The sequence below is a fragment of the Arvicola amphibius genome, chromosome 3, assembly GCF_903992535.2.
Source record: "Arvicola amphibius chromosome 3, mArvAmp1.2, whole genome shotgun sequence".
NCBI classification, from domain to species: Eukaryota; Metazoa; Chordata; class Mammalia; order Rodentia; family Cricetidae; genus Arvicola; species Arvicola amphibius.
Window position 1 is genome coordinate 151,565,113 of NC_052049.1, and position 26,227 is coordinate 151,591,339.

Sequence of the window (26,227 nt, forward strand, 5' to 3'; positions counted from 1 at the left end):
CTGCTGAGATAAAAATCAGTGACTGTTCATATTGGAAGGGGCACAAATTACACTAGGCCTGGAAATGAGGTGGAGGGGCACTTCTGAGACAGCGGTCAAAAAGATTGCTCAAGAAAAAAAAAATGTAGGTACTTGGGAGTTTTGCTGGACACCATAAGCTTGGGAACTAGAAAAGCTTTTTGTTTTTGTGTAAGATATGTTCTGGGAACAAATTAGGCAGTCATGGAGAAACTGATGAACAATTTGATTAATTTTTATTTATGTGACAAAAGGTCCCCATTTAATGTCAAATCCTCAGGAGGCTGTTCTGACTGGAATGAGTTAGACAGTCATATTATTCCATTTAAATTCCATATGAGTGTATAGATTTCTTCATCTGAGAAATAAACAATGGAGAAAAGAGGAGGCCACTGTAGAGTGAGTGCTCCCCCATCCCACCTCCGGGTCCCCCAGCTCCTCACCCCAAATCCCAGGAAGGTATTTGGTCTAAATTGCTCCCATTCGTGCATGTGCATGCTTCTTGACTGTCCTACATATGAAAAATCACTTGTCCCCGAATTCCTTTTTCTGTTTTTTATTAAGCTAAGTGACTAGCAATAAAGAAAACCAAAAAATCAGAAAATGATCCCTTGCCAGCAGACTAGCTAAACGAAGCCATGCTGGGGTTTGTAATCAGCAGGCCTGGAAATGATGTTCTTATTACGGTGAGGTGGGGGTGCTGGGTGTAGACGTGGATGGCCAGACCTTGCTGGGAGCCGGTAGCTGTAGGGAGATGGCTGTGCTGAAAGATGCGCCCTGGTGTATGGACATGAAGCTTAGCTGCATCTCTGTGCACAAAACAAAAGCAATCTTGCAAACTGCCATGCATTTATTTTTTTTTTTTCCTACGGGGAGTTTTGTGTAGTATTTTCTTTTATTTATTTATTTTTTCATGGAAAAATATCCATGTTTAATGTAAAAGGCTCAAAGCATTGGACTATTTACATGTGGGTTAGAAGAGATGGCAGCATCCAAGGGTCTTCCTGAGGGGCCGTGAGGAGAAGACAGTTCATTTAAACCCCATTAAATAGAGGCTTCCCGTCTCCGAGGAGGAGCTCACGAGACGCACCATATCCAGGCCCTTGATGCACGAGCACCAGCTTCAGATCAGGTCAGCCACGTTCATGGGCATCTCGTCTATCTGGGTGGAGTAGTACTGTTCTATGTCTCTGAGGATGCGGATGTCATCATTCTTCACAAAATTGATGGCCACACCTTTGCGGCCGTATCGCCCCCATCTCCCGATTATGTGAAAGTACAGTTCTCTGTTGTTGGGCAGGTCATAGTTAATGATGAGGGACACCTGAGGGACATCCAGGCCGCGAGCCCAGACATCTGTAGAAATGAGCACTGGGCTGGCACCTGACGGACTAGCGCTCCTTTTGGGGCATGTCCCCGTGCATGGATGACACAGTGAAGTTGGCTTCTCTCATCTTCTCTGTCAGCCAGTCAAACTTTCTCTTGGTGTCGCAAAAGATGACAGCCTGGGTGACGGTCAACGTGTCGTAGAGGTCACACAGAGCGTCAAATTTCCACTTCTCTCTTTCCACCACCGCGAAGAACTGCTTGATGCCTTCCAGAGTCAATTCATCACGCTTCACCAAGATGCTAATGGGGTCGGTCATAAACTTGTTGGTCATCTCCAGGATCTCATGAGGCAATGTGGCACTGATAAGAACCACCTGTGTGGCCAGCGGCAGGAACCTGTACACATCTACACATCGTAGATCTGTTCCTTGAAACCTCTGTTCAACATTTCATCAGCCTCATCCAAAACCAACATCTTGATAGCATGCATTTATTTTTAATATTAAACTAATCCTATTCATCAACGAAGATAAACTATTCTAAACCCCAAAAACCTGAATTTAGAAGATGCCAGGCTCTGAGAGTTGATTCGTGAAGGAGATGACGAAAAGATGTGGCCCTTTGTTCCCTTGATTTCTTCTGAAGCCTAGCACTTGTAACACATCTCAATTCATAATGTAAACCCTGCAGTTTCTTCAGCCAATGTTTGAACTGTAATCCCGACACCTACAGAGAGAAGCCAGAATGTCCTCTGGTGAGCATGCCAAGAACAACGAGGGGCTGAGACAGCTGGGAGAGACAGAACGGTCATGCTGGGACTCCAGAACCTGACCCTGACAGAAACCAAAAGAACTCATTAAAAAAAAAAATCTTGACTTAAGTTTTCTTGACCGGCTCAGGCACATCAGTGTGTCACTATGTTCCATATTTTCACTGTGTCCTTATTTTAACTTTATCCATTTTTCATGCATGCTTCCACAGGTATGTGCATCCTCCAACACACCTGTGCATCTACCGCAGTTATACTTACTACATAAATTAATTTAAAATAATTGAATATTCAAACTGGAAAAGATGTAAGATTGGAAGTATTTCAGATAAGGAATATACAAGTTATATACGGTAATTAATAAATTCGTTGCTATCTCTCACCCCTGTATAGCACTTATTATGTGGCAGGGACTTTGCTACATTACACATAACACTGCTTACTTCCTATTCCTCTCCCTGAGCTCTGCTAGGCTTACCTCCCCTAACACACACATACTTCCAATTGTAAGTTTAGAGTACAAATCCACCAACAGCCAAGCTTGCCTGCAAGGTCATAAAAAGCAGGATGCAAAACACAGAGATAAACCCTAGAATGTTTTTTTTTGTTGAGGAGAAGACAAAAAAGCAGCAGAGGGAAAGCTAAGACCTGAAGCAGCAGTTCTCAAGCTGTGGGTAGCGATCCCCTTGTGGGGGTTCAAATATCAGATAGCCTGCATACGAGATATTTACAGTACAATTAATAACAGTAGCAAAATTACAGTTATGAAGTAGCCATGAAATAATTCTGTGGTTGGGGGTCACCATAACATTAGGAACAGATTAAAGGGTAGCACCCTTAGGAAGGTTGAGATCCACTCACCTAGATGACCTGTAGGATTGAACCCCCGTCCTGATTACTCAAACTGCAAGGAGAGAGATGGAGTCTTGTGTTCAGGACGACTAAGGCTGCTCTCTACACTCAACTAGAGTGCCTGCCATTCTGGGCTGACACCCAACTTTTCAACATCATAATATAAACTGCCTCACTTTTACTACTCCAAGTCTCCATTGCTCTTATTATGAAGTGAAGATCTCCTTTTCCTAAGGTCCCAGCTCTTAGGCCAGGACTGTCCAGCCAGTCAGTACATCTCAGCCACATTGCAACACATGTATGTCTTAATATCTTCACTGATTTCCATTTCCGGTCAAAGCTTTGTGCTTGGTGTTGTGCTTGGAGATAGGTTATGTGGCATCAGACTTGTTCCACAGCAGGTGACTAGGAAATAATTGGAGGTTAAATTACCCCAGGCCACCCTGTCCCTGGGCTGGAGTCACAGCTGGAGTTGTCACCAGGATGCTTTCAGAGGCCAGCATGAGAACAAGGAGTCATAAGCCACATCCAAGGGTTGGCCAATAGTCATTCCAATGGTGGAATCCACCTTTTAAAATATATTCCCCCCCCCTCCAATTGGCTCTTGTTGGTCAAGCATCAGATAAATAAAGGGCATAAATAGCTGATAAAAATCTGTGATTTATCTTCACAAGTGACTGGTGAAAGGTACAACTGGTCACCATAATCACATGGTCACCAGTTCAATAAGCCCCCGAGAAACCTTTGCACCACTTGCCCTGCTTCCCACAAATTATCATTGGCAGCGACATCCTTAGAAGCAAGCTGCTGGTTCTTTAGATAAGATTATGCTACCACAGGCCCAGGAAACACACTGGTTTGAAGCTTTAGTTAATCTTCTGTTGACTTGTTTGATTTTTCTTGAAAAAAAAATGAAAAACAAAAAGACTGTATTGTCTATATATTTCATACTTCCAGTGCTCCTGGGCTGGACACTTACATTTCAGCAAGGTGAAAGGGCTGTTTTAAAAAATTCCAGTAAGATGACTTTGCTAATGTCACCTGTTCTGGTTTCTGAGCTGACTGGACCTGTACCCCTGGCTGGTATTCATGCACAGGTTTCTTACAACCAGCCTCTCTGTGGTGGAGAAGTGAGCCTCCCCACCTCAGCACCTCTCCCTTCCCTGTGCCCAGTGGCTGCATCTCTGACCCATCATTTGCACTTGGTCTGCTCCATTTCTTGAGCATAAGCGTAAGATATGACGCCTCTGCCACTCTGCCAGGAGCCTCGGGCTCTCTGCGCCCACTGTCTCACCCCGAAGGCAGTGAACTCAGTCTATTTAGAGAGCTGTTAGTGTTTCTGAGGAGAGAAAGCAGGAGGAAAAACGATGAGTGTGCTTTCCGAAAGGACTGAGGAAGCTCTAAAGCTCTATAAAACTTAGGTTAGGAATCTGAAAAGAACGTCTCCAGAAAGGGTTTCCCTCCACCACAGTCTCACTTCCTTTTCTCCCCCTGAGCCGAACACGTTTGCTCTCGCTGCATAGAATGGTATCAGCCTCGTTGCAAGTATGTTTACCTGCTTGGGCAAAATGCAGAATCAAACATTCGGGGATGTTACTATTGTACGTTCTCAATCCTGAACTGTTGAAGGAAATGTTTAGTCAGAAAGAGTTTACAAAGTACACTGATGAGCATCAGGAGTCCAAAGATGACACCTGAGGAAAACGACACAGTTAGAAACGGTCTGCTGGTGGCTTCTGTTCTCAAGGAGACGACTGAAGAGCTGTTCCCTTCTCTTTGTGCATAAAGTGACTGGGATTTGTTTATGCATCATACGCTTACTTACAAGACATAAAAGGAAGTACATGATCATTGCAAATTTCTGAGAATGTGCCTTGGCACAATTTCCATATAGGGTCTCACCTACGGATAATGTACAAAGTTGCAAGAACAATCCCGGGGACGTGGAGGCGTCATCGACACTGTCACTGTTCCTTAAAGAGGAAGGATGCTCTAAGGCAGAGTGATCATTTCACATGTTGCCTTTTACGTGCATGACTCTGTATGTTTCAATCCATTCATCGCCAGTGTCCCATTCCTGAAGTCATAGAAAGACATTCACACAGAGTGACGCAATCCTTGTGAGTGAGATGCAAACAAAAATGAAATTGCATATCTATCCTGTTCATTAAAAGTCGGCAGTCTAGAGCAGAGATCCATCAAAATTCAGGCTCCATGGGAGAATTATGGTGTAGCTGAGAAAGGACGCATTTAGTGTGCTGTGATGGGAGCAGAAGGGAAGGCAGGGATGAGCAACCACCCCTTTAATCCCAATGAAAAAAGAGGATTTTTACATGAAATGTAGTTTAAACGTTTGTTCAATGAAGAAGATGGAGAAGGGGTGTGAAAGGCAGAAAATATAATTATATAAAAAAAAATGAATGATTGGAATCAAGCTGGACTTCAGGGGCAGTGAACACAGATGTGGCTGGACTGCCAAAGACAGGACGTGAAAGTTAAGCCGGCTCTTCCCCCACAGCTCAAGACACACAGAGTTAAGAGTTATAGAACACTGTGACCTTCAGACTTTATCACCGTTTCTTACAAACTCTTGCAGTTCTCCGCTGTTAACCAGAGCAGTTAGGGGTTTCAGTCAAACAGTGGGCAGATGTGTTTGCAATGCTAGCAAGGTGTGGGTCCAGCCGTCCTAACTAATGTGGAGGCTGGGTGGGGGATGATCTTGGTACTGAAGGCATCTTGAGTAAACAAGTTCTTTCCAGTGTAGTACTGAAAAACTATTAAATTCTCAGACATTTTAAAAAGTAATAATTATATACATGTGCTATTAAAATATATTATTTATAACTAAATAAATCATCAAAATGAAAGTAATAGTAAATGTATTTTACTATTGTTTATTATAGGAATGATTTTCTCCTCTGTGGTTCTATGACGGAATACTACAGAGAGATGTGCCACAAGCCATTGTCTCTGATGCTATAGTGATATAGGACTTGTGTTAGTCATATAAATTACTGTGGCTCAACGCATCACTGGTTCTAGCTAAGTGGTCCACCTTCAGGAATAAGCCTTCTAATTACATCAGAACCAATTTTTAGAAAATTGGCTCAGTGGGAAGTAGACGCAAGAAACCTACCTGAGTGTGGCAGCACATACTTAAAGACCCAACACTCGGGACTTAGAGACAGGAAGGTCACAGGTTTAAGCCCAGATTGGGCTATACAGTGAGACACCCCCCAATCTGTGTGTGTGTGTGTGTGTGTGTGTGTGTGTTTTCTGATCTGTCTGTCTTTCTCACACACAGAGAGACAGAGACAAAAAACAAAGAATAAGAATCTATAAAATCTGAAAAGAAATGTCCAAGATAACATTTCTCTAGTCTTGATTCCATAATTTTTGGCCATTTAAGAATACATTCAAGGATAGTCATTAAATACATTCCACCATCATGCTAGGGTGTCTGGAGGTGAGGAAGCATAGACTAAGCACCAGCCCCCAAGGAACCTGTAGATGAACCAAACCACCGTCCAAGGCATGCTCGGACATTACATTAGATAGTAGACCAAAAAGGAAATACAAGGGGTGGTGTGTGTGTGTGTGTGTGTGTGTGTGTGTGCGTGCGTGCGTGCGTGTGTGTGTGTGAATCACAGGAAACAAGAACACACCCACAGTTCCTGAAACCTTAACTGTGTCTTGGAGAGGTATCGTACATGGAGAGGAATGTTCCCATATGCCTGAGGGTGGGTGAAGTTGGGAAGGAGCAAGTGTCCACCAATAAATAACACAGTGGCAGGAATTAGAAGCCTTGCCAGGATGGGGAACATTGTTCAGGCAATGGAAGTTTGTGCATTTCATTGGGTAATTTTTCAGAGTTTCAGGTCAGATTCTCCTATGTAAGGCAGGGCTCTCTGAGGACACCTGGGCCATCTCAGTCACACCGACAAAGAGTATTCTGCCAGAGGTGGTGTGGAGGCTGTTCAAAGAAGAGGACATTTCATCTGAGGCTTGAAGGAAGCAATGATGGGAGCAGAGCAAGACAAAAGCCACTTTGGTGCATGCAGTTATCACCCAGAGAGCTACTCTCAAACATCTAAGGGTGTTTAGGAATCGCCTTGGGAAGTAAGAAGACAAGTAGACAAGAAAGCGTAGGCACTGGGTAGGAAGCATTGCCACTCGGCGGCTGTTCCGAGCTTCAGGTGCCCCTGGGATGGCATTGGAGGTCTAAAATGATCGTTAAATTGTCATCTAATTCTCAGACAAATACTGAGACCCACATTGACGCGGCGTGATTAGACACAAGTGTCGCTGTAATCATTTGCAGTCTCATTGCCAGAACGAGGAGAGTTTATCATCCTCGTCCATCGCTTTTGAAACTGCTAGACTCAGTCCTAGATTTCTTTATGTAGAACTGAAATGTGGAGTTATCAAAAGTTGACAGGCTGAATTACTGGCTATTTTCAGGACCCATACAAAGAGTTTCCCATGAATAACATTCTCTGTGGTACACTGACAGAAGGGAATTATTTAGAGCTATCAAATGTGTTATTACAGCTTACCCTGTATGCCCTAAAGAAAACTTTTTTTGACTCATAGAATAAAAAGAAAAAAAAAAGATATTCACAAGGACCTGACAAATGACAAAATACCATTGTTGATAACAAAAGAGGGACGGTAGCAATGAGAGTCTGTAAATTCAATTAAAATCTTTCCCTTCTTCCCCTGTCTTTGTTTTTCAATAGGTCTATACTTACCTCTCATTTTAAAAATGTTAAATTAGAAAAGTAGAATTCAAATTAAAAAAATTCTTTGAAATTCTAGTTTATTATATGGCCTTAAAATTTTGGCAGAAAAAAATTAATTTTTTATTTTGCATCCAGAAATTTTACAGACTACCCCAATTTGAGGATACAATCACGTGTTATGTGTCTTAATGAGAAAGTTATAAATACTCTGATTCTAACCATTAGGAGATGGCTCACTTCTAAGTAAACAAGGGGTCACTGCTATGCTGTGTGCCGAGACGTACGAGGCAATTCGCTTAGTCGCTGCTCTATTGCTGTGAAGAGACACCATGACCAAGGCAGCTCAAAAAAAAGCATTTCATTGGGGGCTGCTTACAATTTTAGAAGGCTAGTCCATTTTCATCATGGCGGGGAGTGTGGTAGAAGATAAACAAGGTGCTGGAGCGGGAGCTGACAGCTTTACTGATTCACAGGCGGGGGTGAGGGGTGAGAAGAAGAGAGAGAAAGAGAGAGAGAGAGAGAGAGAGAGAGAGACAGACAGACAGACAGACAGACAGACAGACAGACAGAGACAGAGACAGAGACAGAGAGAGACAGAGACAGAGAGAGACAGAGAGAGACAGAGACAGAGAGAGAGACAGAGACAGAGAGACAGAGACAGAGACAGAGACAGACAGAGACAGAGAGAGGGAGACAGAGAGAGGGGCCCCAACATGGACTTTTTGAAACCTCAAAATCTGCCAGTGACATATCTCCAACAACGACACACCCCTGCAAGTAAAAAAGAGCCTCAAATTTCCTTTTCATTGTGGAATTACCAAGACAAATAGTTCTCAAACATGTTATATGTCTTAATCCATGAACTATGTTGATAGGCACAATACTGTGCAATACCTGTGTACATGACCCTACATAGATATAACTATAATCCATACTATATCACTAGACCATTTGTGCTAGCCCAGGCATGACAGGGCAGCAATGATGCCTATAGCTGTCATACAGTCGATGGGCTTTTTATAACTTCTCTTTGCCAAGTCTGGTGCCAGGCACTAAGTAGACATGTGACTAATATCTAATCCCTGTCCCTGGGAAGGAAGAGTCTAGTAGACAGAGAAAGGCCAAACAAACAAACAAACAAACAAACAAAAAACCCCACATACACACAAACTAACTAACAAACCAAACAAAATTAAAAAACAAAAAACAAAAACAGCACATTACACTATGAAATGGAATTATACCATAAGTCTAAAGGACAGAGCTGTGGAATTATTATCTAGAGAGAAAGAATCCATCTTGCCCAGAATCAGAGGAAACTCAGCAGAGATGTTGGTGGTCAACAAAGTAGGATTTCGCTAGACAGGGATGCTGAAAAGGTCTGGAATGGATAAAGTTCAAGTCACTGCAGAAAAATAAGTGCTATAGAAATGCCAGCAAGATTGCCTAACCCCAGCACACAGACTACATGAGGAACTTCCCTGAACGACAGGGCATCCAGGGACATAGCTGGACAATGTCGCTTCTTGGGAGATCATTTCTTCCATAACTTCTGTTTGTAATTCACTGACAAAATCATTCTGTAGGGGAAATTCCTACCTCTATAGTCCTCTGAACCAGGATCTTACATTTATCAACTTTTTCGTAGAGTATGCTAGCTTTTCTTACAATACGAAAAATATACATTTTAAATTCTTGATTGTTTCTTCTCCCTACAGTATATTTTATTTCTTAATTTTTATTAAAATGTTCCTTTGTTGAGATACAACTGAATTAAGTCCTTTGGATTAAGTCTCTAGATACAGAAGCAAGAGTATTGTAAATTTAAGACTAGCATAGTCTGTATATATCCAGCCTACCTCATGAAAGAGGTGGGTGTCTATTCCAGTGTTTATTCCTGAAGACTGGAAATCACCCTGGGCCAAAGTTGTTCTATTAGAGCGTTAAGCGTTTGAGGATGATACAGTGTGAAGCAGTGCGGGGTGCGGCCCCTCTGTTGTTAATGTGCTTCCCATGATGCAACTGCAGCTCTGTTAGCTGCAGCCTTGGGAAACCGACCAAAGAGAAACGGCAAAGCCACTCCTGGGTGTTTATGATGGCATTTCCTCCTGGGTTCAGCGAGAGCACTCATGCCCCGGGCTCCCTAGGACTAGCTGAGGGCATTCAGTTCTGGTGAGCAGGCTCTTAAAGAGCTACGCAGAACACAGAATTCCCCCACCTCCCCTTTTCTCATCACAGCTGTCTCGGGCCTAAGGTTGAGTCTGATGATTCAGAGAGCTACCTGATGGAGGTTTGGCCACACGTGAATGAAAGGGATGCTTACGTTGCCTGTGTTCGTGTGTTTGATGCCTCAAACAAAGCTGAACCTTTCTTATGCTTTCTGAAACAAAAGTTCCACTAGAACCATACATCGGATGAAGATGGGGCATAGAGTTTCCTCAAAAGGAATCCATGCCCCTAGTGTCAGTCTTCTTAGACAATAGTTGCTTCTAGTATTTTTTAAAAATAATAACTAAAGATTTTGATGAACCATTTGAGAGAGAAAGAATTTTTTTTATATATCTGGTGTGTTAAGAGCCTAGGATAGGGAGATTCCTAGGGTGCATTTGATGCTGGGAGGTATGTGAAGGGCACTGGTACAGAGCGTTTGTCTTGCCAGGAAAGGCGGGAAGAACTGAGAGCCACTGGTGAAGACTTGCATCCACCCATGGCACCCAGAGGCCTCAGTGCTGTCTTCGGCTTCTGCTCCCCTGTGCTCTTCAATAGGCTGTTTCAAGGTACAGTGTGGTTTCCGCCGTACTAAGAATGATTCAAGAAAGACCTTCCCTCTCTCCCAGCACATCAGTAGAGACTGGTGTCCCTGTCCCCAAGCTCACTAGTGAAGGACAAGAAGTGAGAGGAGGGGCTTGCAGGCAGCCCCATGATTGATTTGACGCCACAGTTCCTGTCTGACCCTGAAGACAGTGGAGATGCTTAGCATCTGAAATGTTCTCTATTGCCAGCCCACCTTCCCGACCTCAGTGAGCCGAGGCTGCAGTTTGGAAATTCTCCACAGGGTTATGCAATGAGAAGCCCGCCATCCTCTCCACCTCACTCTCATCAGTACCTGTGCTGTCACCATAAAACAACAACAGAAATTGTGACTTGATGCTACAAGCAGCTTCCAGGGGTTTTGGACAAGATGAGTCCTTTTGTATTTGTGCTGCATGCCTAACACAGGTGGGCTGTGCATTCAGGCTGCAGCGGCAGCCACCGTGTGAAGTGTAGGCAGTAACTGTGGCTAAGGGAAAGAGAACACACCACAAACTTCCTTCAAGTCTCCACTCCCCGGGAGGCATGCATATGACTTCCCTTTCCCAAGGATAAGCTCCACACTTGGAGAAAGAAAGGAGGAAAAAAAAAAAAAGAAAGGAATGTCCCCATATGGCCTGTTGGTTTCCACACACTCACATGCTTCCCACCAGACCTCAAGGCCCTTGAAGAAGAGACTAGTGTTTCATTGAATAAGCCATCATCAAACTTAAGATGTCCTAAGAGCTATTAACTTTTGTAACAGCCCTAAAGAAAGCTCGAGCAGAGGTAAAGGAGATGAGAAGAGACAGACAGAAGAGGCATATGTGGTGAATAGGTAATGAGGACACAGAAGGAATTTCTCTGTGAAACAGAGAAAGATGAGAAAGAAAAAGAGACTCCAGCCTGGGTGTGCCTGTGAGTTTTCTGTCCCTCTCATTTCCTATTGGGGCTCATAGGTGTGGATCAGCAATCCTCAACTTTCCTACACTGTGACCCTTTATTACAGTTTCTTGTATTTGTGGTGACCTCCAATCACAAAAATATTTTTGTTGTTACTGCACAACTGTTATTTTGTTGCTGTTTCTGAATCATAATGTAATTTATCACAGTTTTCCAATAGTCTTAGTTGACCCCTGAGAAAGTGATGTTTGTCCACAAAGGGTTTGTGTCCCACAGGTTGAGAACCACCGCTCTAGATCCTGAGAAGCTCACTGGGCAGAGAAAAAAACTAGGGTTAAAATAAGATGCAGTAGCCTGGTCTGGAGAAGAGAAGTGAGCCCTGTGAGGAAGGAAACAGTGAAGGTCACCCATGGATAGTCCCAAATTCAACGATGTTGGTACCTCAGGAAGCTGCCCAGCTACAGGAAGCTGTTTAGAGTCATTGAGATGTTGATTTCCCCCTCACCATCCTGTCCCAGTCTCAGGAGGTTTGCAAGGATCATCCTTTGAGGTAAGTGTGTGGCCCCCGATAGACCATTGACCTACCTCTGGGAACCAGGTAGCTCAGGATAAATGCCAGGGTCCTTTGCAGCAGGGAATGAGCACTGGTCTGCACAGCCACAAGGTCCTCTGGCCAAGCCCTGGCTCCTGCCTGTTTCCAATCATTGCTGAATGTGCTCACCCTGACCACTGCCAGAGAGCCCCTGGACAATATTCTGGGGTTGCATTGGTGTTAGAGCCGGAATCAGGGTAGTTAAGCTGTGAGCTCCAGCAAGGTATCTGTCTATGGAGAATATACCTCAGCTGAGTAAATTAGTAAGACTTCACTAAGGGCAAACCCAGGAGGAATCCCACAAATTTGCTGTAAGAAGAAAGGAAAGAAAATCTTGATGGTGTCACAAATCTGGTACCAAATGCATTCATTGTACTTTATAGCAAGAGTCTTTTCAGTGCCGCGTTTCCGGGGAGGACTAACAGACATCACCATCAAATGCCAGAGTGTCATTTCACATAAAACCATGAAATTGCCTAATTGCCAGACAGCGTCTCTGATCCAGGAGTGTAGCTGGGAGGGTGGCCAGCTGTTTGTGAAGGCCTCGCTTAGATCGTGAGGTAGCAGTCGGCTTGCTCACACTACACCCCTGTGCACCAGCTTTTCCGTATCCCTAGCTCGATAGAGGGCTGTTTTCAAATGCGGTATAGGAGGAGGAGAGTATTTCTGAAAGAAAGTGCACCTGTGTTGCTAGGTTCTTCTTCAACCTGATTATGCTCGGCCTCTGACTTCCGTCATGGGCAGCAGGACTTCAGCTTGACAGGCACTAACAGGCACCACGGTGGATGTGACAGTCTCATGTGATCCCTTACTCCATCGCTGGCATTCTATGACCTCAAAGGAGTCGCTTTGTCCTTCAAAAACTCATTTCTTTCATCTATAAATGGAAGTAATCCTTTTTTTAATAGATGTGCAAAAATTTTTCTTGGCACTCTAGAATCCTACCAAGATACAAAATAGAAAATTACAAAAATGAGTCCAGGTTTTCCAAGGTCTGGCCGGAGAGATGGCCCAGTGGTTAAGCACTTACTGCCGGGTTTAATTCCCAGCACCTACATGATGTCATAGCCATCTGTTACTCCAGTTCCAGGGATCTGATGTCCTCTTTTGACCTTTATGGGTTTATACATGCACATGAGGTGCACAGACCCATACTCAACACACACACATCCATATAAGATAAGCAATAAGTAATTAAGTAGCACTATATTGACAGCATTTTATTCTTATTATTATCTAAATCAAATTGATTAATTTAACTTTATTTTTAATATTAATGTCTAAATGATACATATAAACTGTACTTATGTGTGGGATGGCCTATGTTTTGAAGCGTGTACATACTGTGCAATGACCGAATAACAATAAGCGTATCTCCTCAAACCTTTATCGCTTGTTCCTCAGGAGTGCATTCAAAATCCACATTTTATTTTACCTTCAAGAATGGCTAGCATTGAAAAGACAAAAAATAAAAATAAATAAATATCAAAGGCCGACAAAGATGTCGGAACAAGGCCAAAAGGATGACCCATGTCCCGATTCAGTGAGCTCCCACTAGCTTGGGTCAGTTGTCTCTGTCAGCTGTCTCTGTGGGTTTCCTTATGGTTATCTTGACTCCTTTGTTCATACAATCCCTCTCCCCCTTTTTGACCAGACTCGGTCCAGTGCTTAACTGTGGATCTCTGCTTCTGCTTCTATCAGTTACTGGATGAAGGCTCTATGATGTCAATTAGGGTGGTCATCAATCTGAATAAAGGGGAAGGCCATTTCAGGCACCCTCTCCGCTATTGCTAGGAGTCTTAGCTGGGGACATCATTGTGGATTCTTAGGAGTTTCTTAGCACCAGATAGCTCTCTAATCCTACAATGACTCCCTCTATCAAGATATCTCTTTCCTTGCTCTCCCTCTTTGTCCCTCTTTCAACTCAATCATCCTGTTCCCTCATGCTCTCTTCCCCTTCCCCTTCACCCTTCCCTTTCCACCTCATCCTCCTCTGATGTGGGAAGTCTTTATGAATATGTGTTGCTTTTATTGGTTAATAAATAAAGAAAATGCTTTGGCCTGTGATAGGGTAGAGTAGAGGTGGAAAAACTAAACTGAATGCTGGGAGAAAGTAAGCAGAGTCAGGGAGAAGCCATGTCTCTGTCATCAGGGACAGACACACCTCTGCTGAAGCCCACTGAAACTCTGTCGGTAGGTACAACCTTGTGGTGATGCACAGATTAATAGAAATGGGTTAATTTAAGATGTAAGAACTTGCTAGGAATATACTAGAGTATTGCAAATAAGATAGTTTCTGAGTGATAACTTTGTTCTGGGCAGCCAGAAATGAACAAAGGAACTTCTCCAACACCCCTCCCAAGTTAGTGAGAGCTCACTGGCTCTGGACTAATAGCTGGGGAACCTCTGAGTGTGGTGATGATTCTGTGGCTTGGGCAATCTATGGGGCAGTGGGACCAGGATTTATCTCCAGTGCATGATCTGGCTTTTTGGAACCCATTCCCTATGGAAGGTTACCTTGCTTAACTGAGATACAGGAGGGAGGTGCTTGATCCTACCTCAATTTGATGAGCCAGACTTTGTAGACTGGATAGGGAGGCCCTATCCTTTCTGAGAAGTGAATGGGGGATTGGATGTGGGGAGCGTGTCGAAGTGAGATGAGGGGAGGAAGGGGGAACTGGGGTTGGTATGTAAAATAAAAAACTTTTAAATAAAAAATTTTAGAAAACAAATAAATAAAAAAGAATGACCAGTGGTGAGCAATGCCTTAGGGACCTGTGAGAGAGGCTCCAGGGAAAATGGCAGAAGGCCTTTTCTCTCAAGTGCATTTTTTTCTGGGTTGTTCTTGCGTGTGATTTCATACCTCCTGTGACAAACATTTACACTTGATTTCTAGGACCTGTTTATTCCTGTTGGAGGCAGAGCATAGCAATGGAATCCAACCTAGTGAAAGGCTATGCTGAGTGCTGTCCTCAGTGTACCCGAATCTGGATATGGCCTTCTGCCTTGCTTTCGTGCTTCCCAGATAAAATCTACAATATATCTCAGGCATTGGGTTTAAATTGGCCTGTCCCGAGAAAGGTCTGGGAAAGGGCCACTCTGTTAATATTTAGTATGGGCTTGCTTATTTGCATGTTTTTCTGATCATATTTTTCGGAACTCAGACAAGGTTCCTTGGATCCCAGCTTTCTTTGCTGCATTTGTGTATAAAAGTACACTGAAACTGAAGGAAGCCTTAGACTGTAGTCTGTTCCATTCTTTAAGGTCTTCAAATCCCAGGTCTCAAAGACAGACCTGCATGAGTTAGCGAGAGTCGACAGCAATATAAGTTGGGAGAATCATGGAGCACAGTATGGAGTCTCCTCAAAAAACATTAGTAAATTTTACCATTTGGTCCAGGTATCCTCCAAAGAAAGTGAAAGCAGTGTCAGAGAGAAGCTTCCACTTCCATGTTAGAGCACTGTTGAGGACAGCTAACGTGGAATAAAGCCAGGTATCTACCAACCATTGAATGGATAAAGGACATGTGGGATGTATGCCTTCTATATTCTCAGCTATTGAAAATGAAGTCCTTATCATCTGTAGAGATAAGGATGAAACCGAAGGATGTTATACCAAAAGAAATGTCAGCACAGAATGACAGATACTCTAGGTCCTCTCATACCTGGAAGCTGACAAGAAATTTGACCTTATTAAGGAATAGCAATTACTAGAAACTGAAAATGGGGTGAAGAACGCAATGGGGGAAATGGGACAGTGGACACCAAACACAGCGAGATGGCAGGACTGAGCTGTAACGTTCCACAGTGCAGTGTAATTACTGAACTCCACAAAGATCTTGAGACACGAGCATCTTCAGTGGTAGAGGAGAATGCAAAGATTTCCAAAATGAATACATAAGGAAATGAAAATGCTAACTGCCTTGATGTAACCAATACACAGTCTGTACAAGCATTGAAATACCATGCTGTACAAAATTAATATGTATAATCATTGAATAGTAACCACAACTCTATATTAATACTTCAGAAGCATAAAAAGAAGTGAAACTTTTTGAACCAGCATTCTTTTGAAAAATTATATATTTACTTTTATTTTAAGTACATTGGTGTTTTTTACTGCATGCATGTCTGCATGAGGGCATCAGATCTTTTGGAACAGGAGTTACAGAAAGCTGTGAGCTGTCAAGTGGTGCTGGGAACAGAACCCAGGTTCTCTAGAAGAGCAGCCAGTGCTCTTAACTGCTAAGCCATCTCTCCAGCCACTCAAACCAGTATTCTTATGTTGTATGTAGCAGGTACTATGTTCCCTGAAAGTAGAGGATTCTTTCATTCATAAGAATCAGTAAAATTATTTTATCTTGATTTTTAAAAAAGAGCATGTCCTTCAAACATTTATACTTTTCATGTACTCCTCACTCTCATGTAGAGGTTTTATTTTCCCCTGATGAAAAATGAGAATTTTGATAGTACTCCATAGCCAGCCTAGGAAAATAGCAATTTTAAAATTACAAATCAAATCTCGAAATGATGTTTAAAACATTAGTTCGCATGCAATAAAAAAAGCCTCCTGTCAAATTGTGTGTTTTCTCAGCATGCTAGCATTTGATAAGTGAAAGTTTTGAATTAATAAATAAATCTGAATACAATCATCGTTGGGCCATTTCTTTGCAAGGGTTATACTAACCCATTGCCTGCCCATCCCCCCCAAAAATCTAATGCGTTTTCTTTTTTTTCCCACGCCACAAGAGGGCGTGGGAAATCTCTCTCTCTCTCTCTCTCTCTCTCTCTCTCTCTCTCTCTCTCTCTCTCTCCCTCCCTCTCTCTCTCTCTCTCTCTCTCTCTCTCTCTCTCTCTCTCTCACACACACACACACACACACGGGACACAGAACCACTCTGTGACAGAATCGGACTCAGGGTTCGAACCCGGGACCTCGCATGCGCAAGCGCCGCGCTTAACAGGCTGAGCTGTTACCCAGCTTGCTTCTAATGCATTTCCTAGTAAGTTTGTTGATACAGTTAAAGAGGATACACAGACTAAAATCAATAAACAAAAGTATGAGACAATGTATGAGAACAGAACACTGGAACACTGAGCTATGGCATCCTACTGGGGAGTGGAACACCACCCCTCTGTGACACACTTTCCTCCTGTGTGCAGTAGGGTTTGCAAGGCAGGACACAGAAGCAGAGATTCTGGGTAGTATGGTTGTTTTCAAGTTTGGCTACAGATCTGCTCACAGTAGCTCCGGGCGATGTGGTTCTCCGGTTGAGGCAGATGCTATTGACCATTTCTGGCCCCATTTTCCCTTACTTCCCTGTCGATAAAACTTCCACTTTGTTCAAATCTCAAGGTGCCCGAGAGACTGGATCACTGCTAATCTCTGTGCGCTCTCTACTGGAGGTACCTGAATGACTGAGTATGTCCAGTGTGATGTCAGTGGGGTTTGCTGGGATCCTCTGAGGGTGTTGGCCTGTGTAAAAGTCCCAGGAGTCTACTCCCTTTCCTCCTTTGAATTTGTGATTCAAAAAGAATATATGATGCTTGAATATCCACAAACCTTTGGATACCCATGATGGGAAGAAGAGCCAATCCTGGAAATATTCAACAGAGAGACACCATGCAGATGCTGACTCACGTAGAATGAGCGGTGGGCTGTGTCCCGCCACCCGGCTAGCTTTACCCAAAATAATTACACGGAAACTGTATTCTTTTAAACACTGCCTGGCCCATTAGTTTCAGCCTCTTATTGGTTAATTCTCACATTTTGATTAACCCATATTTAGTAATGTGTGTAGCACCATGAGGTGGTCGCTTACCAGGAGAGATCTTAACCTGCGCCCATCTAGGAGAGAAGCATGGCAACTCACTATGGCGACTGCCTCCAGCATCTGCCTCACTGACTTCTACCCAGAATTCTGTTCTGTCTACTCCGCCTACCTAATTTTCTGTCCTCTTAAAGGGCCAAGGCAGTTTCTTTATTAATCAATAAAAGTAACACATAGACACTCCTCCATCATCTGGCCAGCAAGGGTAAAAGGTTACCTCAGAGCAAGGAAATGGCAGATCGTGTTCTTCATTATCCTTTGTCTCTGTGTAGCAGCAGTTCATCATGGTCCCAAGGCCATGGCCTTCACACTCTTCTGAGGGGCTGTGTAGGTCCCCTCTAGGTAACAAATGACTTGGAGTGTGTGTGAGCTATTTCAAATGTGAGCCGACAGATTCAGTTCTCAATACAAAGTACAAACGTGCCTATCTTCTCCCTATTGTTAGGTCTCAAAGAAACAAGTTCAAATCAGTACTTTTGGCTCTTCCCAGTACTTCTCAACCCACCCCAACCCTGTCTGTCTCCCCCACAGGGGCGGGCTTCTGCTTCCCTTCTCCCATTTTCTGATCCTATATAACTCACCCATCTTGGCAACATGCCTGCTTGACTCCTGGTTTCTCCCTTGGTCTTTTAGTCCTTGGCTCCTCTCTCCCCTGCCTCTTCACTTCCTCTCTCTCTCCCTTCTTCTCTCTCCTCTCATGGCCCAGATCAGTCTGCTGGCCATATTCAACCTGGACCCTTTCTGATGCTCTCCTCATATCTACAACAAACCTTCTCATCAGCCAGACCTAGGATCAATCATTGAAGGGAACAGGCAAAAGCACCTTGGCCCGAGCACTGCCATTTTCACTTCAGACTTCCATACATACAGGGTGACGTTAAGTTCAGGTTCCCAAGCCCTAGAGGAGCTGAGAACTTTCTGATGGCTGATCAACCTCCTCCCTAAACCATAGAAATAGTTGTTATGCATCTTTAGTTATTTAGAAATATGTTTGTTCCTAACAAAAGAAGGAACAAATGAATCTGATTGGTTGAACTAAAAGGCTTGCGCTGTATATCAGTTGACAATGATGGAACATTCAAGGAAGCTTCTAATCTCTAAATCTTGATTGGTGAAAACTGCAGCTGTAACTTGGCAACAAATGTTTGTGAATTTTGTGGTTACAAGCCCCACTTCTGCCCCTGTTCGGGACTGCCAGGGGAAACAGGGCTCCTGAGTCCTTGTCCCCAGCCCTGCTTAGTCAATGACACGTTTCTGTGGTGGTTTAATAAAATCTTTGGAGCCTGTAATTGGGGTCCTCTCCTTCCTGATGGCACAGGACGGGTTAGGTGTAACACCCTGTCCTCATTGTTTTCCATTCACCTCTAAGTATCTTCAGACACAGGCCCGTCCCCTCCACCACCAGGGACACCAAGCTTTACAGACTGTGTTTAGAGTTGGCTTCTTGTTCGCTCCTGTCAACTCCTTATTGTGTGTCTCTCTTTCTTTGTTCTCCCAGTAGTCCCGGAATCTACTCATCCACTTCTTTTGTCCAAGGCCAGACATATAGTAGCTGGTCTTCTACCAGTCTCAACTATGTAATGATAATAATATTATTAGCTGGAGAAAAAAAATAAATCTCAAACTGCATCCTACAAAGCAAGTGACTGTTATTGTCATTGTAACTTTGGAGGAAGGAATTGTTTGTTTGTTGTTTTTGAGACAGTCTCACTATGTAGCACTGGCTGTCCTGGAGTATATAGATCAGGTTGGCCTTCAGGTTACAGTGATGTGTCTGACTCTTCAGCCCTTGCGCTGGGATTGAAGGTGTGGATCACCATGCCCTGCTTGAAATGTTTATAGATGTGCTAGTTAAGCTCTATCTGCTGGGGAGACATCTTAAGACTACAGCAGGAAGTCCAAGAACAGGAACACTGCTGCTGTACCACGATCGCTGTCTGCAACATGAGGGGCTGGCAGCCAGCCTGAAGCCTAGCCTCTGAGGGTCTATGTCTAATCGGAGAATTTGTGGCATAAATGTCACCACTCCACTCCACCGCTCTGATGGATGCCCTCCTTAAGGTTGAGGGGAAGAATTTAAATACTGTGGCTGAGCTTCTGCACAATTGTGCCATTTCTATTGATCACAAAATGAAAATTTACAACGTTTAGCAGAGAATCAATCCCTTCACACGCACACGCATGCCGACTTCCACTGCCCTGTTCCTGCACGACTAGGAACACTCACAAACCACGAGCCATGAGCTCTCTCCGTGTTTATTATTCTTCTGTTCACAGCGAGAGCCTGCACAGTTCTGCCCTGTCATTCCATTGCTAAATGACAAAAACAGAATCAAGACAATGTTTAACAACGCGAGAAACAAGACGGTTGAGCTGCAGGGAGCAAAGCTAAGGGGGACGCGAAGCAGTCACATGGTCTTTTGGGCAGATTATATCTGTGGGCCTTTCTGAGGGCCTTACAGATATGATGGTTAATAGCAATTCTTGTAATTCTTAATTATAAAAAAATCCAAGCAGGGTTAATATGAGCCTAGAAACAGTCACCGTGTGATAAATGCTGCACACCTTCATAAAAGGCAGAACTTTATCTTATATTTGGAATGGGCATGAATTATGTCACCTACAGAAGTTAATTTATTGTCACCACAGTCAATCAAAATTCCTGAGAAACCACACAACTGTTCCTGGCAGGGAGGAGCTTGTGGCTACTGCTCCCAGTTACTGTGCCATAATTAAAGGAATTTAACATTGTTTGCCAAGCAAGGGACTTCCTGTGTCCTTTTAAATTAATCATGAAAACCGGAAAGGGAAAGACCCTCCCCTCTACGCCACAGAGTCCTTCGCACTCTCAAGCACACTAATAATTCTGTAGATGTGCGACCTTTCTAGAAAAGCTGTTGGTGACTTGTTTATCTAACGTAAAACATGGGCAGATGGGGTGGTTCAGTCTGTGAAGGTACTTAGGACCAAGCCTGACAGCCTGAGTTTTATCCTCAAGCCCCACGTGATAGAAGATAACTGAGTCCTACGCATTGTCCCCTAGCCTCCAAATAAGGTCCTCCTCTCTCCCTATGTACTAATAGTTAAATAATAAATAAATAAAAATAAATAAATAAATAAATAAATAAATAAGGAGATAAATGTGAAAAGATAAAAATACTTAAGTGGCACATGACCCCGCTACTCTCCACTCCTTTGCTTTGCTGTTCCCACGGAGCCCACTCTGCCGGGTAGCCTCACGGGCAGGTGGCCTGTGGTCTGTCTTAGTGACTGGATGGTATGTGAGAGTGCTGGGCTTTCAGTGAGTTACTATATCAACCTTTGGAGGATATTCCAGGGCACATCCTAGCTGTGTATTCAAGAAACAAAACAGGGAAGTAGAATGCCCCAGGAGGTAGGGGCTTTGTTCTGACTCTGGGGTGCCCTGGGTGCTAAGGACAGTGCCTGGGCACTGTGTGACCTCAAATCCAGAAGGTTTGGCCGTGGACACCCCAAGTTTCCTTGGGTGACACTTTTTCTGGTTTCTCTCTATTGTTTCTTGCCTTATTATTCAAACTGCGTTGTTAGGCAATCTGGTTTCTCTGTTTAATTAATGAGTCACTGAAAACTTTTATGCCAACGAATACTCTAGGAATATCATCTTGTGAATACAGGTTTTTGTTTATCTACACAGTTTAAGGATGACAGCTCTTCCTGATGTAGCTATGAGGTCCAGAAATAGCACTCAGACAATGAGATGCTGTGTGGGTTGGCACTCCAAGATGGACCAAGGGGTACTGAGCCGGTAACCAGAGTTCTAGGGAGAGCCCTAAAGCTGGGGTTCCAAGGGACTCAGCTTGTGGACTTGGACTGTCACTAAAGACTTTGCTTCTAGGTTTATGCCTCAGCTTCTCTACCTCCTCCACTTGTTATCACTACATTTCTTTCTTCCTTGGAAATCTTAGATGCTAGTGCTTTCTAAAAAAATTCTAAAATTCCAAGCTTATAAATTATACCTTATGAATATCGCTCACACATCCTCTTTTGAGACTAAAAGTTATACAAAGCTTGGCCACTGAAGAGTTTGACCATGCAGTTGGCATGTCTGCAGGCACACAGGGCCCTTTGTAGCACAGGACTGAGATGGGGACATAACCCATGGGGTGGGCCATTTGTGTTAATTCACCCCACCAGTAAAATGACAGGTCTAAAATGTGGACTATAGATCAAAGATATCTAGTCCATTCCATCTGACTTTCTCTTGTGCATAATTGAACTCTGAGCTTCAAAAGAAGCCAGACTATTTCTGTGAGAGATATTAGATTGCATTTTATCCATCTCAATTTCATGCCCGTGAAAAGCATAAAATACAGTTGTCAAAAATTCTATGACATTCAATCACATTAAGGTGATTGACATAAATATTTAAATCCGAAGTAGCTGTGATACCGCCCACTTGGTGTGATTAAGGGTGACAATCGAACAAGCTGTGGAACTTCTGATTCACGTTCCCAGTTTTCTGAGCCTTTTTCTTTCTAGACTGCAAAGGCTGTGAAATGATTTAAGGTCTGTTACTACTGGAATTTTACATTGCAAAATCTGCATAAAATGGATTTAAGAAATAGCCCGAGACAAGCCCTCTGGTGGCTGGGGATTACATGCATGGATTCCAAAGGGCAACAACAGAGGTGTGCTTTGAGGAGAGCCTGCTATTTGCTGAGAACACACAGGATGCGTGTGTTTACACACGCTTCCCCCACACAAGTGTGTGACCTTGGCATTTGTCCTTGCCAGTGTCTGGGCATGCCCTTCAATGCTGCCTTTGTTTGCAGCGAAACACCCTTGCAATCAGGCTCCTAAGATACTGAGAAACATTTCAGCAAAACCTGAAAATATACACAGAGTACATCATTCCTCTGAAAAACTTTTGTCCTTCGACAAACCTAAGCCCTTTCCCCCATGCCACCTTGGAACCTTGTCAGTTGGGTGTTGGACATGCATGGCTATTCCATGACACCTGACTTGCCTGCATGTCTCTGAACAGGACAAGAAGGTAAAGTCTGGGTACAGTCTGACTTGTCTTGGAGGCAGTTCCATGGGTGGGGGAGATAGACTGTCCCCCAGTGGCCATCCCACCTTGTAGAAGGTTGTCACAGGCACTTCCCCATCTGCTTCTGCCCACTGAGATGAAGCCTGGGCTTTCCCATCTGGGTCCCTCTTTCTAGAATAGTTGCTAGGAATGAAGCCACTCCTCTGGAGCCTTGGGTTTTTCCTCTGCAACAGATTCACCAACCGCTTTGATCCCATTTTGTGCCCCCCACCCCCATGTCCTGATGTTGTCCTGTGAGCCCAAGGATGCAGCTCCGCTGACTCCATGCTGATTTTGTTTGTGTAATGGTCTGTGTAAGCCATGGGGAAGCTGAGTGTACCTGAGTTTTTCCATTACCAACTAAATTTCTAGAAATGTGGCAAGCCAGCTAAATGCTGCTTGCTGCTGGCCAGTAGCTTGAGAAAGGAGAAATCATTGCTTTCCTGGTCTACTAAAAATATGCTAAACGAAGTAGCATCATGAGGTCTGAGCTAATGGCATTACAAACACCCTGTGGTCTTTTTGGACAATTTGGTTACTGTGGTTCCAGGTACCACTTCAGGGCACCACGAAACAATGAAGGCTAGTGGTGTGAGCATAGCACTAAGATTCTTGAGCCCACAGATCTCCAAAGAAACGAGGAATGTTAAGCACACGGGATTGTCTTGATTGGGAAAGATGAAAAACCTGTTCTTCCAGAAAGCTGAGAATTGGAAACAAGGGCTTCCTGGTGACCTTCATTATCTGTTGGGCCAGGCCACATCAAGCTCTTACAACCAAGACAGAAGGTAGCTGGCAATCTAAATGAACCTTATAGCCAGGGACTCCCCCTTCCTCAAATTCCCACAACCAGGACCACGGGTACTTAATAGCCCAAATGACATTTATGCTGTTTATATGACCAAGACCAGGCCAGACCCTTAGGCCCTTAAGATAGTGCAGTAGCCTATCTCTGGAACCCATCTTCTTGGAAGAAATGACATGTCCCCTGAATTTTAATGTAATTATGCTTCTTTGTGTAATGGGAATTGTATTACACCAGGAAACTTTTTTCAAATTATACTGGGCTAAATACACTGGGAACAAGCCACCTGTTATTAGACTCCCAAAGTCTGATCCAAGTTGATGAAGTCAATCTGCACTGGGTTTTCATTCTTATTGCTTCATGTGGTTTGCTTCCCTGTATGACACCTGCAGGGACTCCCTCAGGTTAGAGATCACCTCCATATTCATTTATTAAGAAAACAAAATCTCTCTCGGAAATGCCCCTACTGACTTCCTCCTGTGTATGACTGAACTCTTGAGCTTCAAACAAAACGAGACAAGTTCTATAAGAGAATCTAGATGCTGTGATTGGCTCGGACCAGAACAGACAAGTCACAGGACACCCCTTGGCTGGTCTCTTTGTCACTGAAGAACAAACAGGAGTTCATTTGGTGGAACGAAAGAGGAGGAGGGGTTGTGCAACCAGCAGACTTATCTACTCAACCCTGCTTTGCCAGCTGCGTCGGGAGCACCATGAATGCTTGCTCACTCTCTGTCCTTGCTTGCACCTCGCCTCGGTTCTCCCCCATACTTGAACTGACTGATGAATGATTGGGGCATCTCAGAGATAATTTACAGTTCTGTTGAAACCAAAAGACCACAATGGAAATTAATAGAACTGGCACAATCAGGGGCTAAGAAGGCACCAGCCCTTGGACTCTTGTTTCTTTCACTTTGGAGTTGAAACATCAGACTTAACACCAAGTGTTTAGAAGAGAAGAGCAGTAGATGAGCACAGTGCCTGCATGGGGCTGACTTCTGTGGCGTTATAGCCACTGCTGTGGGAGGTCCTTCCGTATATGTGTTGCTTTTATTGGTTAATGAATACAGCTGCTTTGGCCTACAACAGGGCAGAAGAGAGTAAGACAAAATTCCAAGCAGAGATAGAGGAGAAAAGAAGGTGGAGTCAGAGAGACTCCACGTAGCTGCCAAACTAAATAGACAGATGGAATCTTACTGTAGGCCACAGCCATGTGGTGGTGATACACAGATTAGTAGAAATGGGTTAAAGTGTAAGAGCTAGCTAGAAATACGCTTAAGCTATTGACCAAACAGTATTGTGATTAATATAGTTTCTGTGTGGTTATTTTGGGTCTAGGTGGCTGGGAAACAAACGAGCAGTCTCTGCCTTCAAGCCATAGTATGTTTCCTGTGGGTAAGAGAACTTCATCACCTCTCATGTGACAACAGACTATGCTTAGCAGATGACACAAGGAATGGGAACCTTGTAGGGTTAGAGAGAAGCTGCTGAGACGCAAGGAGTAAACTTAGTCACTCAGGAATGAGACTGTAAGGACTTGACTTTCCATCTATTCTTCACCTCTTCACTGCTCATGGCCCCTCAAAAGAATGTGAAGGGGCATGGTTGGTTGGCAATTGGAATTAACCAAACTAGCTTTATTATAAAATACTCAGCTTTAATAAAAGGAGGAAAAGGGAAAAACTTACAAAGCCAGAGTTCCAGCAAAGCGCAGGAAACAAAGAGACGGCAGGCCGCACACCGGCAAGATTTTATAAGTAAATATTAGCCTAAGGGGAACACGCCTTACAAACAAGGTGATTGGCTGGGCTTCCCCTTCAAGAATGTTTTAAAATAACCCTCTTTAGGAAATCTTTTGCAATTTCTGTAATTAGACTGATCGTGTAGGATTTTCCAGTCTCTTTTCCTGTCTCTGCAGTGTTCTTGCTCCTGGTTCACTGAAACCGTATTGAACTGTATTGAACCATCTCATCCACTATGTCAGGAAATGTTCAGCAGGAATAGTTTTGTCCCAAGAACTCGGCACATAGTAGGATACTGAGTGGTAAGAACTCAACATGCTTTTGTGAGTAAGACCTGTTCAAACCATGAAAAATTAACTATACAACCTTTGCTCTTACATTTTAATTCAAACATATAGAAAGTGAAAAATGGACTCATAGTTGAAAAATAGATATAAAGGAAGAAGTAAATTCAAGCTCAGAAGGACACAGCCTCTTCCATTATAAGACTATGGTTTATTGCCTCACAACATAAACTCTGATAAAGGGAGATGCAAAAGACCAACAAGCTGAAAGATAAACAAGTTAAGGCATGAAGAGATAGCTCACATAAAAAAGGATGCTTGAACAGAGGCTGGAGGTTGTGTCTCAGTGGTAGAGGGCTTGCCTAGTGCTGGCATGATCTCCAGCAAAACACACACACACACACACACACACACACACTTTTACATGAAAAAACATTTATTTGATTTTTGCCAATTTTAATTTTATTTTATTGATATTTTGTTTTGTTTTTGAGACAGGGTTT

The 26,227-nt window shown here is 43.5% G+C and overlaps 1 pseudogene; it reads right to left on the minus strand.

Moving 5' to 3' along the window:
- Positions 1 to 1,141: 1,141 nt before the first annotated feature.
- LOC119809430 lies at positions 1,142 to 1,837 on the minus strand (annotated as a pseudogene).
- Between the last annotated feature and the right edge of the window lie 24,390 nt (positions 1,838 to 26,227).